Below are 14597 nucleotides of genomic sequence, written 5' to 3'. Positions count from 1 at the left end.
CGGCAACAGGCCCCTCCCCCAGAAGATCGGTGCGAAGAGCCAGCAAGCCAAGACCAAGTTTACCGATCAAGGAGAAGGGGAGAACTCCAGCGCTAGGGGAATACTGCACATAGAATTCATGGCTTTTTTTTTTTACCATGATTCATTAGTTCATCAAAGTTAATTTTTTTAACTTTTTTTTTAATTTTTCTTTTTCCCTTTTTTAACCAACATCTTATCAATCCCTTTTTTAAAAAAACATTTTTTATTTTTCATTTTTAGAGTCATATTTTATTCCTTTATAGTAGTTACCCTTATTTTTGGCGTATATATATATAAGTTGTTCTCTCTTTAAAATTTTGAGATACAGTTTCTTCTAACAGTTCAAAATATACCTTAAATCACTAGTGTATGGCTTTGTTCTAGTCTCCTGCCTGATCACAGTCTCTCCCTTTTTTCTTTATTTTTATTTTATTCTTTCTTTTTTCAAACAACTTATCAATTCCTTTTATAAAATCTTTTATAATTTTCATCTTTACAGTCATCTTCCATCCCTTCATTGTATCAACCCTTATTTTGTACATATATGTCTTTCTTCCTTTAAAATTTTAGGAGGCACTTTTTTCTAACAGACCAAAATACGCCCAGAATCTAGTGTGTGGCACTGATCTATGCACTAGCCTGATCATATTTGATCATACTCTGCTTTTTTTGTATTGTTCTGTTTTTGTTTTTATCTTTTTTTTCCTCTTTCTTTTTTCTTTCTTTCCCTTTCTTTTCCCCTGGTTTCAGGTCTTTTCTGATTTGTATACTGTATATTTGCTGGGGATGTTGTTAACCTGTTAGCATTTGGTTCTCTCGTTCATCTATTCTCCTCTGGACAAAATGACAAGACGAAAAAAATCACCTCAGCAAAAAGAACAAGAGGTAGTACCGACAGCCAGGGACCTACTCAATACGGACATTAGTACGATGTCGGACCTAGAGTTCAGAATCGTGACTTTAAAGATACTAGCTGGGCTTGAAAAAAGCGTGGAAGTTATTAGAGAAACCCTTTCTGGAGAAATAAAAGAACTAAAATCTAACCAAGTCAAAATCAAAAAGGCTATTGATGAGGTGCAATAAAAAATGGGGGCACTACCTGCTAGGATAAATGAGGCAGAAGAGAGAATCAGCGACATAGAAGACCAAATGATGGAAAATAAAGAGGCTGAGGAAAGGAGAGATAAACAACTACAGGATCACGAGGGCAGAATTTGAGAGATAAGTGATACGATAAGACGAAACAACATTAGAATAATTGGGATCCCAGAAGAAGAAGAAAGAGAGAGAGGGGCAGAAGGTATATTGGAGCAAATTATAGCAGAGAACTTCCCTAATGTGAGGAAGGAAACAGGCATCAAAATCCAGGAGGCACAGAGAACCCCTCTCAAAATCAATAAAAATGGGTCAACACCCCGACATCTAAGAGTAAAACTTACGAGTCTCAGAGACAAAGAGAAAATCCTGAGAGCAGCTCGGGAGAAAAGATATGTAACCTACAATGGTAGGAATATTAGATTGGCAACAGACCTATCCACAGAGACCTGGCAGGCCAGAAAGGACTGGCAGGATATCTTCAGAGCACTAAACGAGAAAAATATGCAGCCAAGAATACTATATCCAGCTAGGCTGTCATTGAAAATAGAAGGAGAGAGGAAAAGCTTCCAGGACAAACAAAAACTAAAGGAATTTGCAAACACGAGACCAGCCCTCCAAGAAATATTGAAAGGGGTCCTCTAAGCAAAGAGAGAGCCTAAAAGCAGCATAGATCAGAAGGGAACACAGACAATATACAGTCACAGTCACCTTACAGGCCATACAATGACACTAAATTCATACCTTTCAATAGTTACCCTGAATGGAAATGGGCTAAATGCCCCAATCAAAAGACACGGGCTATCAGATTGGATTAAAAAACAAGACCCATCAATATGCTGTCTGCAAGAGACTCATTTTAGACGCAAAGACACCCCCAGATTGAAAGTGAGGGGGTGGAAAACCATTTACCATGCTAATGGACACCAAAAGAAAGCTGGGGTGGCAATCCTTATATAAGACAAATTAGATTTTAAACCAAAGACTGTAATAAGAGATGAGGAAGGACACTATATCCTACTTAAAGGGTCTATCCACCAAGAAGATCTAACAATTGTAAATATCTATGCCCCTAACATGGGAGCAGCCAATTATATAAGGCAATTAATAACGAAAGCAAAGAAACACATTGACAACAATACATTAATAGTGGGGGATTTTAACACCCTCCCCTCACTGAAATGGACAGATCATCTAAGCAAAAGATCAACAAGGAAATAAAGACTTTAAATGACACACTGGACCAAATGGACTTCACAGACATATTCAGAACATTCCATCCCAAAGCAACGGAATACACATTCTTCTGTAGTGCCCATGGAACATTCTCCAGAATTGATCACATCCTAGGTCACAAATCAGGTCTCAACCAGTACCAAAAGACTGGGATTATTCCCTGCATATTTTCAGACCACAGTGCTTTGAAACTAGAACTCAACCACAAGAGGAAAGTCGGAAAGAACTCAAATACATGGAGGCTAAAGAGCATCCTACTAAAGAATGAATGGGTCAACCAGGAAATTAAAGAAGAATTAAAAAAATTCATGGAAACCAATGAAAATGAAAACACAACTGTTCAACATCTTTGGGATACAGCAAAGGCAGTCCTGAGAGGAAAGTATATAGCAATACAAGCCTTTCTCAAGAAACAAGAAAGGTCTCAAATACACAACCTAACCCTACACCTAAAGGAGCTGGAGAGAGAACAGCAAATAAAGCCTAAACCCAGCAGGAGAAGAGAAATAATAAAGACCAGAGCAGAAATCAATGAAATAGAAACCAAAAGAACAGGAGAACAGATCCACGAAACTAGGAGCTGGTTCTTTGATAGAATTAACAAGATTGATAAACCCCTGGCCAGACTGATCAAAAAGAAAAGAGAAATGACCCAAATCAACAAAATCATGAATGAAAGAGGAGAGATCATGACCAACACCAAAGAAATACAAACAATTATAAGAACATATTATGAGCAACTCTATGCCAGCAAATTAGATAACCTGGAAGAAATGGGTGCATTCCTAGAGATGTATCAACTACCAAAATTGAACCAGGAAGAAATAGAAAACCTGAACAGACCTATAGCCACTAAGGAAATTGAAGCAGTCATCAAAAATCTCCCAACAAACAAAAGCCCAGGGCCAGATGGCTTCCCAGGTAAATTCTATCAAACATTTCAAGAAGAATTAATACCTATTCTCCTGAAACTGTTCCAAAAACTAGAAATGGAAGGAAAACTTCCAAACTCATTTTATGAGGCCATCATTACCTTGATCCCAAAACCAGACAAAGACCTCATCAAAAAGGAGAATTACAGACCAATATCCTTGATGAACATGGATGCAAAAATTCTCACCAAAATACTAGCCAATAGGATCCAACAGTACATAAAAGGATTATTCATCACGACCAAGTGGGATTTATCCCTGGGCTGCAAGGATGGTTCAACATCCGCAGATCAATCAACGTGATACAATACATTAACAAAAGAAAGAACAAGAATCATATGATCCTCTCAATAGATGCAGAAAAAGCATCTGACAAAGTACAGCATCCTTTCTTGATCAAAACTCTTCAGAGTATAGGGATAGAGGGTACATACCTCAATATCATAAGAGCCATCTATGAAAAACCTACAGCGAATATCATTCTGAATGGGGAAAAGCTGAGAGCTTTTCCCCTAAGGTCAGGAACGCGGCAGGGATGTCCACTCTCACCTCTGCTATTCAACATAGTATTGGAAGTCCTAGCCACAGCAATCAGACAACAAAAAGAAATCAAAGGCATCCAAATCGGCAAAGAGGAAGTCAAACTCTCACCTTTGCAGATGATATGATACTGTATGTGGAAAACCCAAAAGACTCCACCCCAAAACTGCTAGAACTCATACAGGAATTCAATAAAGTAGCAGGATATAAAATCAATGCACAGAAATCAGTGGCATTCCTATACACCAACAACAAGACAGAAGAGAGACAAATCAAGGAGTCGATCCCATTTATAATTGCACCCCAAACCATAAGATATCTAGGAATAAATTTAACCAAAGAGGCAAAGGATCTGTACTCAGAAAACTATAAAATACTCATGAAAGAAATTGAAGGAGACACAAAGAAATGGAAAAACGTTCCATGCTCATGGATTGGGAGAACCAACATAGTGAAGATGTCAGTGCTACCTAGGGCAATCTACACATTCAATGCAATCCCCATCAAAATACCATCCACTTTTTTCAAAGAAATGGAACAAATAATCCTAAAATTTGTATGGAACCATAAGAGACTCCGAATAGCCAGAGGAATATTGAAAAAGTAAAGCAAAGCTGGCGGCATCACAATTCCGGACTTCCAGCGCTATTACAAAGCTGTCATCATCAAGACAGTATGGTACTGGCACAAAAACAGACACACAGATCAATGGAACAGAATCAAGAGCCCAGAAATGGACCCTCAACTCTATGGTCAACTCATCTTTGACAAAGCGGGAAAGAATGTCCAATGGCAAAAAGACAGTCTGTTCAACAAATGGTGTTGGGAAAATTGGACAGCCACATGCAGAAGAATGAAACTGGACCATTTCCTTACACCACACACAAAAATAGACTCCAAATGGTTGAAAGACCTAAACGTGAGACAGGAGTCCATCGAAATCCTAAAGGAGAATACAGGTAGCAACCTCTTCGACCTCAGCCGCAGCAACTTCTTCCTAGAAACATCGCCAAGGGCAAGGGAAGCAAGGGCAAAAATGAACTATTGGGATTTCATCAAGATAAAAAGCTTTTGCACAGCAAAAGAAACAGTCCACAAAACCAAAAGAGAACCGACAGAATGGGAGAAAATATTTGCAAATGACATATCAGAGAAAGGGCTAGTATCCAAAATCTATAAAGAACTTATCAAACTCAACACCGAAAGAACAAAAAATCCAATCAAGAAATGTGCAGAAGACATGAACAGACATTTTTCCAAAGAAGACATCCAAATGGCCAACAGACACATGAAAAAGTGCTCAACATCGCTCGGCATCAGGGAAATCCAAATCAAAACCTCAATGAGATACCACCTCACACCAGTCAGAATGGCTAAAATTAACAAGTCAGGAAATGACAGTTGTTGGCGGGGATGCAGAGAATGGGGAACCCTCCTACACTGCTGGTGGGAATGCAAGCTGGTGCAACCCCTCTGGAAAACAGTAGGGAGGTTCCTCAAACAGTTGAAAATAGAGCTGCCATACGATCCACCAATTGCACTACTGGGTATTTACCACAAAGATACAAATGTAGTGATCCGAAGGGGTACGTGCACCCCGATGTTTATAGCAGCGATGTCCACAATAGCCAAACTGGAAAGAGCCCAGATGTCCATGGAAAGATGAATGGCTAAAGAAGAGGTGGTATATATACACAATGGAATATTATGCAGCCATCAAAAGGAATGAGATCTTGCCATTTGCAACGACGTGGATGGAACTGGAGGGTGTTATGCTGAGTGAAATAAGTCAATCAGAGAAAGACATGTATCATATGACCTCACTGATATGAGGAATTCTTAATGTCAGGAAACAAACTGAGTGTTGCTGGAGTGGTGGGGGGTGGGAGGGATGGGGTGGCTTGGTGATAGACATTGGGGACGGTATGTGCTATGGTGAGTGCTGTGAATTGTGCAAGACTGTTGAATCACAGATCTGTACTTCTGAAACAAATAATGCAACATATGTTAAGAAAAAAGAAAAAGAAGAAGATAGCAGGAGGGAAGAACGAAGGGAAGTAAGTCAGAGGGGGAGACCAACCATGAGAGACGATGGACTCTGAAAAACAAACTGAGGGTTCTGGAGGGGAGGAGGGTAGGGGGATGGGTTAGCCTGGTGATGGGTATTAAAGAGGGCACATTCTGCGTGGAGCACTGGGTGTTATGCACAAACAATGAATCATGGAACACTACATCAAAAGCTAATGATGTAATATATGGTGATTAACATAACAATAAAAAATTTAAAAAACACGTAAGCCAATTTCTATTTATCCATCTGTCTATTTATCATTTATCTACCTATGTCCATCTATCTCCTACTGGTTCAGTTTTTCTGGGGAACACTGACTGATACAAACTCTTTCAAGTTATTTGCATGGTGGTGTAATTCACCAATAACGAGACTTAAAAGGGAAGGTGAGCACCATTTGTGAAATAGTAACATTTTTTAAAAAGAGAAACTTAAATGGTGTAGGTTAAAGGTGGGTGCTGCCTATTCCAACCTGTTCAAACTGCGTCTCACCTGGTGTTGAAATTTGCACCATTAGAATTAGTGGCTTCTGTTGATGGAATAATCCTAGATCTGGTCCAGAGTGTAAATGCCAAAAACTACTGGCTATCTCTTAAGTGCAGAAAAACAAAACAAAACAAAACAAAACCAAAAACCTTTCCTGGTAGAAAGCAGGACATTTTGAATCTCAGAATGAAAAGGGGGGCACCTGGGTGGCTCAGTCGTTAAGTGTCTGCCTTTGGCTCAGGTCATGATCCCAGAGTCCTGGGATCGAGCTCCGCATCGGGCTTCCTGCTCCTGATTCTCCCTCTCCCACTCCCCCTGCTTGTGTTCCCTCTTTCACTGTCTCTCTCGCTGTCAAAAAAAAAAAAATTTTTTTTTAGAATGAAGAGGGATCCCAACTTCCTGAATTCAATGGTAATGAAACAGAGGCCCAGGGAAAGCGAAGTGTGCTTTACCAAGCCACGATCGTAAGAATAACATATCCTTAAACATTTGTTTTATCACTTGAAAATGTTTTAGTGTTTTTCAGCATTGCTAAGTATTTTGCTAAAGCACATTGTTTTGGCTAAATAGAGTATTCCATCATGGATGTGCCGCATTAAGCTAAATACCTATTTGGTGCATTTAATTTATATTCGTATATTCACTCTATAAATACTGCGAAAAAGACCCTGATACACAAGTCTTTGTACAAATGCTTATCATTCTTGAGGATGAGTTTCAAGAAAAGAGATTTCTTGATCAAAGGTATGCATGTCCTGAAGTCTTTAATCCCACTTGCCAAATTGTTCTCCAGAGAGGCCTTACCAGTTTCCAACACTCAGCAGTGGATGAAGGTGCCTGTGTCCCGGCACTCTTACCCACACTGGATATTTTCGTTAACAAACAATACAATGGACATTGAGTCTTGTCTTAATTCACATTATTTATTAGCAAGGTCAAACTTTTTTTTTCTAATTTTATTGGCAATTGCATTTTCTTTATGCACTTTATGCCTTTCTTTATGCACCTCTACTTATTTTGGAGTTTATATTTTATTAATTTGTAGAAATTTTTTAGAAACAATGAGATCGAGTCCACAAAACAATGCGCCCATGAACAGTGGGTGGTATATTATCATTACTGACGTTGTCCTCGTTTCACTATGGTTGTTGGTTTTATTGTGTTTGCTGCTGGGTGCTGGCTCATACTTAGAAATTGGGAAGGAGGGTGCCTGGGTGGCTCAGATGGTTGAGCGTCTGCCTTCGGCTCAGGTCATGATCTCGGGGTCCTGGGATCAAGTCCCACATCGGACTCCCTGCTCCGCGGGAAGCCTGCTTCTCCCTTTGCCTCTCTCTCTCTCTCTCTCTGTCTCTCATGAATAAATAAATAAAATCTTTTTTAAAAAAAAGAAAGAAATTGGGAAGGAGGCACTGCCTGGGATCAAATAGGTAAAATCTCTATTTCATTGGGAAAAATTCGCCGAAACATATCCCAGTTATGCTGTTGGTTTTAAAGTCTTTCATCTGCATCCATTAACCAGGCCCTTTTCTCCCTGGAATAAAGTAAGATGTGGTTTATGCTTCGGGCTCATGCATAATAGCATGCAAACCACTCCACCTCTTTCGTTTTCCCTCTAACTAGGCACTGAGATTCTTTCTTTTTTGGGAAATTATGGCAATTGACCTCAGAGAATACATAAATTGCAAAGTACCTGCCCTTTTTATATAGTATTTTATATTCCTCCTCTTTTTTCCCCTTTAGAAAGTGTAAAATAACATATTTTAAAATGGAATCCGTGTAGCAGTTTTTTATCTTTTTAAATATTTAGCAGTACCCAGTGTTTGCTTTTTATGTTTTGTTCTTGAATATTGTGTTTTATAGAGGACTATCAGGGAGTTTTCTTTTTCATTTGTATAGTAGGCCTCAAATTCTTGTGGGCTTGTGTTCATGCATTTCCGTGCTGCTGTGTTTGGACTCTTTCCCTAGGGAGAGGTGGCACCTATGATGGGTAACCATATCACACAGCATTAGTGACGAAGGCTGGGTGATGATTTAGGGATATTTGGAATAATTCATTGTGAGGGACAGCTGAAAAAAATATACGTATCAGAGTCTTTTAATGGTTGCTTATAGAAGGTTTTACCTCCAGAAGTGAGGTAATGTATATAAGTTGGTATCATGGTTCTTGACACATAACAGATGCTCCAAAGATGTTTGTTGTCTTCTGTATCAATTAGAATTCTCTAGAAAAAGAGAACCAATAGGATACACACACACACACACAGATGTAGAGAGACTTATTTTAAGGAACTGGGAATTGGCTCGTGTGATCGTGGGGCTGGTAAGTTTGAAATCTGAAGGGCAGGTCAGCAGAAGAAACCCAGGTAGGAGTTGATGTTGTAGTCTTGAGTTCAAAATCCGTAAGGTGAGCCTCAGTTGGAAAGTCAGGCAGGATTTCTATGTTAGAGTCTTGAGACAGAGTTTCTTCTTCACCAGGAGACCCTAGTTTTTGTGTGTAGGGCATTCAGCTGATCAGATGAGGCTTATCCATATTCTTCAGGGTAATCACTTTCACCTACAGTCAACTGATTATAGATGTTAATCACATCTACAAAATATCTTCACAGTAACATCTAGACTAGTGTTTGCCTGAGCTGTTGAGCCCCTAGCCCAGAAGTTGACACCCGGAATTAAGCATCACGCCTCCTTTTACCCTCCTTCTTTCCTATGCGTAAAAGGGAAGAGGGCTCTGTCAGGAGACCTTCCTCTCTCTCAATTTCCTGAAGTCACTGAATCCATTTACTAAACATAGATAGCAAGAAGCTTTGGGAACATGATAGGGTAAGAGAAAGAAGAGAAAGAGAAAGAAGAAGGAGGGAGTTTGTGTTGGTTGGGAAAGTAAGGGCCGCAGAGGAGAGGTAAAGTCATCCCAAGGAGGAGGCCATTGTTTTCCTGGTATGGCCTAGTTTTGTGTTTCTATGACTTTCCAGTAATAATGGAAATAGTGGGTCAGGGGGAGAGCAGAAAAAGGACGGGCTGCCTCAAAGCATAATGTTAGGGGACTTCCCTGCTACAAAGTGGCAGGCGTTATGGATTCTCTAGAAGCATCCTCTATGAGTTCTCAAGAATGTCCAGATCCTTCTTCAGTATAGCAGTATAGACCTGGACCAGGGTGCTCTGTGAGTCCAGGTGGAGGAGGGGCATGGGAGACACAATTACTACATAGAAGAGAATGGAGTTCATTCTCCAGGTACAGAAGGAGAATGGGCTTGAATGAAACAAAAGAGTTCATCATGTGTTGCTGAGGAAGTTACTTAACCTTTCAGCTGCGCTAAGTATTTAGACATGTAGGAGGATAATAATATCAACCCACAAACCCATTTAATAGGGCAAATGAGTTAAAACTGTGATATGATTTTAAATTTATGTCAATCAGTAAATTCAAAGCACAGCACTATAATTAGAAACTCACAATTGCCTGTAGAATATCCTTGTGGGCATAATTAATGCATATTGAAAATTTTTAGCAGTTATTTTAATCCCAAATAGAACCTGGTTCAGATGAGTTGATTTCTCTATTATGAGTGTAAAGGGCTACCTACATATAAGGTAAACTTTTTCTTTTTTTCTTTCTTTTTTCTTTTTTTTTTTTTTTTTGGTAAACTTTCTTTAGTGATGGACTTTTCTGCTATTTCAGAAACTTGGTGCCAATCTTTCTTAGGTGACCATCAACAGATTAAATCAGAAAACTTGGAAGTGACTGAGGGAGGTTTCCTAGGGGCAATTTGTTAATGGAGAACACAAATAACTGTTCTAGGGGACTGACTTGGCCACTGGCTTTATTAGATCATGCCACTTTATTGTATACTTACTTTATTGTATACTTTTGTAAGGCCCGTTCTGGTATCATGAATGAATGAATGAATGAATGAATGAATGAATGAATAAATAAATAAATAAATAAATAAATATTTGGGCAGATTAACTGTTTTGAGCCAGATAAGCAGAAAGAAATCCAATAGCTGATTTTCAAGAAGGATTCTCTTAGAATTTGCATTTGGGTGGGAAATACATTTGCTAATACACTTGATTCATTGCTTTGTGAAATACTTTCTTTTTCATGCTTGTTTATTTGAGCAATAGAGAACAAATGCACAGTAATCCCCTTCTTTTCAATGGAGGCTTTTCTGTTTTTAGGCCAAGAATCCCAAGACACCCCTAAGCTTTTCTGTATTGGTGTTTACAAACAATGGTATAAAACACTTAAATGTTTCTTGGAGAGTTTACATAAGAGGCAATGATACAGTTTGGTAATAGTGAGGGCCGTGAATTTTGGAAGCGGGAAAGTCAGCTCTGTAAGTCATCTGTGCAAGGCTAAGCACTACATCTTTGCTTTGTTAGGCTGGTATTTGTTTAATGTGATTTTTCAGAAAAAGTTATCAGAAAAGCTTCCCTGGTAAGCAACCATATGATCCCCAGGAGGCAGGTGAGAGAAATGAAACAGCCCTACTGGATACAGTGTAGGGTATATCTTTGGCAGTGATCCAACCTTCTCTCGTCTTTATTCACTAGGGAGTAAAATTATTGCCTCATAAAACAAGAGAAATGTCCAGTTATTTCTTAAGTAGGGCCCTATTAACTTTACCACTGTCACCAGTTCCTTCCACAACATGAAAATCTTTCAGCCCTGTGGCAGGGAGGATGTTGCATACCCAGATTTAGTGATCCAAGGACAATTATTTTGAAAACATACATTTCCTTGAAAGACCCAATTTTGAAAGAACTAATTTTTAGAATGATGTTCTAATGAATCACTGGATTCATAACAGCATTTTTCTTTGGAAACCTTTTGCCTACGTCAAAAGTATCAGCCAGGATCTAAAAAAAAGTGCGTCTTAATGCTAAGGAAGATTGATTATTATTGAGAAAGAGAGTTTGATTATCAGAATGTATTACAATGTTTCTTTTTCTTTTTTTTTAAGATTTTATTTATTTATTTGACAGAGAGAGACACAGCAACAGAGGGAACACAAGCAGAGGGAGTGGGAGAGGGAGAAGCAGGCTTCCCGCAGAGCAGGGAGCCCGATGTGGGGCTCAGTGCCAGGACCCTGGGATCATGACCTGAGCTGAAGGCAGACGCTTAACGACTGAGCCACCCAGGCGCCCCTGTATTACAATGTTTGGCCGTAAAGTTGTTGAACTAAAGTTTCATTTATTTGAAGAATCTGGATAATTGTCTTCAGTTTCTATCTGATTATTGCTATTGTGTAGAATATCCTTTTAGTCCATACCGGGAGTCAGAGTCCCATTTCTGCCTGGTATATAAATAAAGATGTTCTTCTTGCCCATGTTTTCTGGGTGAGAATAAATTGGACCCATTTGAGGAGGTGTGATGGTTTCTACAGAAGAGAGAGAGGCTCATTCAGACTTTGCTCTAATCTGCCTTTGTTATATATTGTCAAGAACTGGCAAGAGACAAAGATCAGACTTAATCAAGGATGATGTTAGTTTCTGATACATGTCTGTTCCCTTTGGTTCTTAAGTTGAGCCTCTGATAACTAAACATTTGTATCCATTTGCACATTTCTTTGTACCCTTCTCTAATTGTTCCTTTCCTGGGATTTCTTGCATTCAGCCAAGTTGGGTCTGGTGTTTGTAGAGCAGTATCTGAGCTGTTCTTGGCCAAGCTGTAATCAGCTGATTTGAGTTAAGCTACGTTATCTGTGGTGTGACTTCATAGTATGTTAGCTAGGTTCCTCTTAGAGTAGATCCGGAGACCAGGATTTTGGTGATTCTAGGAAGCGCACCTGGGGCTCAAGTCCACTGGAGATGTCTGAGAAACCAAGAGGAACGAACAGTCTCAGAATTGTCTTCTGGAAGGACAGGGACTATTTCTCATTAGTGGAGGATAACCTCAAGGAGTGCCAACCACCCCTGTGTACTGAGTTGTGTCTGTGGTCTGCTGAGCAAGTTTCCATGGGGCCAGAGAAAGGCCTCAGTCAGAAAAGCTGAGAGACACAGGCTTTTGGGTGGGAAAATACCAAAACTGTAGGTAAACTCAGAGATGAGATGGGAAAATGGGGAGGGGTTCTGGAAGTGTCTGCTATCAGCAGTAAACTATAACAGTGCTTTGGAAGAGTAGAGGGCTCCTTCTTTCACATCAAAGAAATGCAGAGGTAGACTTATTTTGGAGTCTTCACAATCCTCAGATGCCCCAATTCTTCCCTGGCCACTGTTTTGCTGTTTCTAGGATGGTTTGTCTTCAAAATCCAAAATGATGACTAAATCTAGTAATCATATCCATATATCCCAGGTAGTAGAATTTAGGATGGGACAAAGAAGGCCTGTCTTTCCCTTTTGAGGATATTCTAGAAATACAATGAACTATTTTTATCTATCCCTCATAACCCAGAACTTAGTTACTTAGTTATATGGCCACATTCTGCTATAAAACATTCTGAGAAATATAACCTTGATTGCATGTGGCCATATGTCTAACTAAAAATCATGGTCCTATTACTATGAATGGAAGAGAGAGTAGGACATTGGCAACTAACCATCTCTGCACTGTAGGATTTTTATCAGTCAGGCTCGCATGGCTCTTGAAGTGGGAGAAATGGTAGAAGTAAGTAGAGTAGAATTATATTGACCCTGAAATTACTATGTCGTATTCCTTTGGTAAGACTGATCATCTTCACAAAACTTTAGATACCTGACCTTGTTAAAAAAAAAAAATGTTATAATGGATAATTTGATTTAAATGAAAAAATTCATCTACCTGTATTTTGCCTAGTTGTTTTGATAGTGAATCTGAGGTGTAATCCTATCAATGGCAATAGTGATTGTCTTAGTCTGCTCAGGCCACCGTAAAAAATACCACAGCCTGGATGGCTTAAATGACAGATATCTATTTCTCCCAGTTCTGGAGTCTCGAAGTCCAGGACGAAAGTGGTAGCGGGTTTGGTTTGTCCTAAGGTCCCCCTTCTTGGCTTACATTTGGTTACTTTTCCACTGTGTCCTCACATCGCCTTTTCTTTCTGTGGGTGCCTCACTCGTGTCTTAATACTCTTATGAGGAAACCAGTCTTAATAGATTAGAGGCCCACCCTGGTGATCTCATATAACTTCAATTATCTCTTTAAAGGATCTACCTCCGAACATAGCCATATTGGGGGTTAAGGCTTCCACATGTGAATTTGGCAAAGGTACAGTTCAGACCATAAGAGTGATAATAATAAATATTTATTTAATGCTTTTACGTATTGGGCCTGATGCTAAGTGCTTTACATAGATTCATTTATTTAACCTTCATAATAACCCTGAATAAGAGATTATATTACTGATTTTTAGAGAAGGTGACAGATTTAAGGAAACTGAAACATGTCTAAATTTGCCTGGGAACAAGTGAGGACAACAGGCTGACATCAGAGCCTGCGTTCATAAACCACCATGAGATGGTGTTTGTTGTACGAAGCAGAAGACAGAGAGTCCCTCCCTTGAGAGATGGACAAGCGTTGTTGGTCCCAGGCAGAGACGTGGTTACAAGCTGTAGGTGATATTGGGGGAGTTCTTTGAAGGGGCCCTTGCGAAGTCGAATCCCTCTCTCCCCCTGAACAACTGGAGCTGTGTATCTAAGAATGGCTACAAGATCACTTTATTATTGGTAGAGGCTGCAGGATGTGGCTCTGGGTCCATGAGGCAAATGAATCAGCGAATGAGATTAGGCAGACAGTTACCTGTGACAGCACTCTGGCCCAGGGCAGATCTCCAGCCCTCCCATGGGACAGATCCTCAGGAGGAGAAGTGGAAAATTCTGCTTGGGTAAATTTGAAGCTCCCAAAAGGAAGAACATGGGGAGAACCACACTGAGCAAGACTGTTAATTTTTCCAGGTCTAACAGAACCCCCTTCCCATCTCCTCATCTGGTGCAGAGAGTTAAAAGTGCATATAGCTTAGGAAAAATCCTCCCCTTGGAAACCAGGGGTGAGAAGAAAGGTGTTCCCAAGCAATAGGGTATAGGGAAGTGCTCTTGAGCTTGCCTGGACAGCTGCGTCGCGTTTTCCCAGGTGTCAGCTTTGAGGCCGAGGCAATGGGGATGAAGTCTTTCCCTTTGTTGTTTGTGAAAACTTGTTTATGGGATTAATTTTATATTGCTTGGGAGCAATACAAATCATTCAAATAATGTTATGAGGCAATCAGGCTTGGGATTGCATGTCAAGGAGTGGCTACGGTTTGGAA

Source organism: Callorhinus ursinus, unplaced genomic scaffold (genome assembly GCF_003265705.2).
Source record: "Callorhinus ursinus isolate GAN/ISIS: 27379988/994484 unplaced genomic scaffold, GSC_fseal_2.0 scaffold7, whole genome shotgun sequence".
NCBI classification, from domain to species: Eukaryota; Metazoa; Chordata; class Mammalia; order Carnivora; family Otariidae; genus Callorhinus; species Callorhinus ursinus.
Note: the sequence above shows the minus strand (reverse complement) of the source record.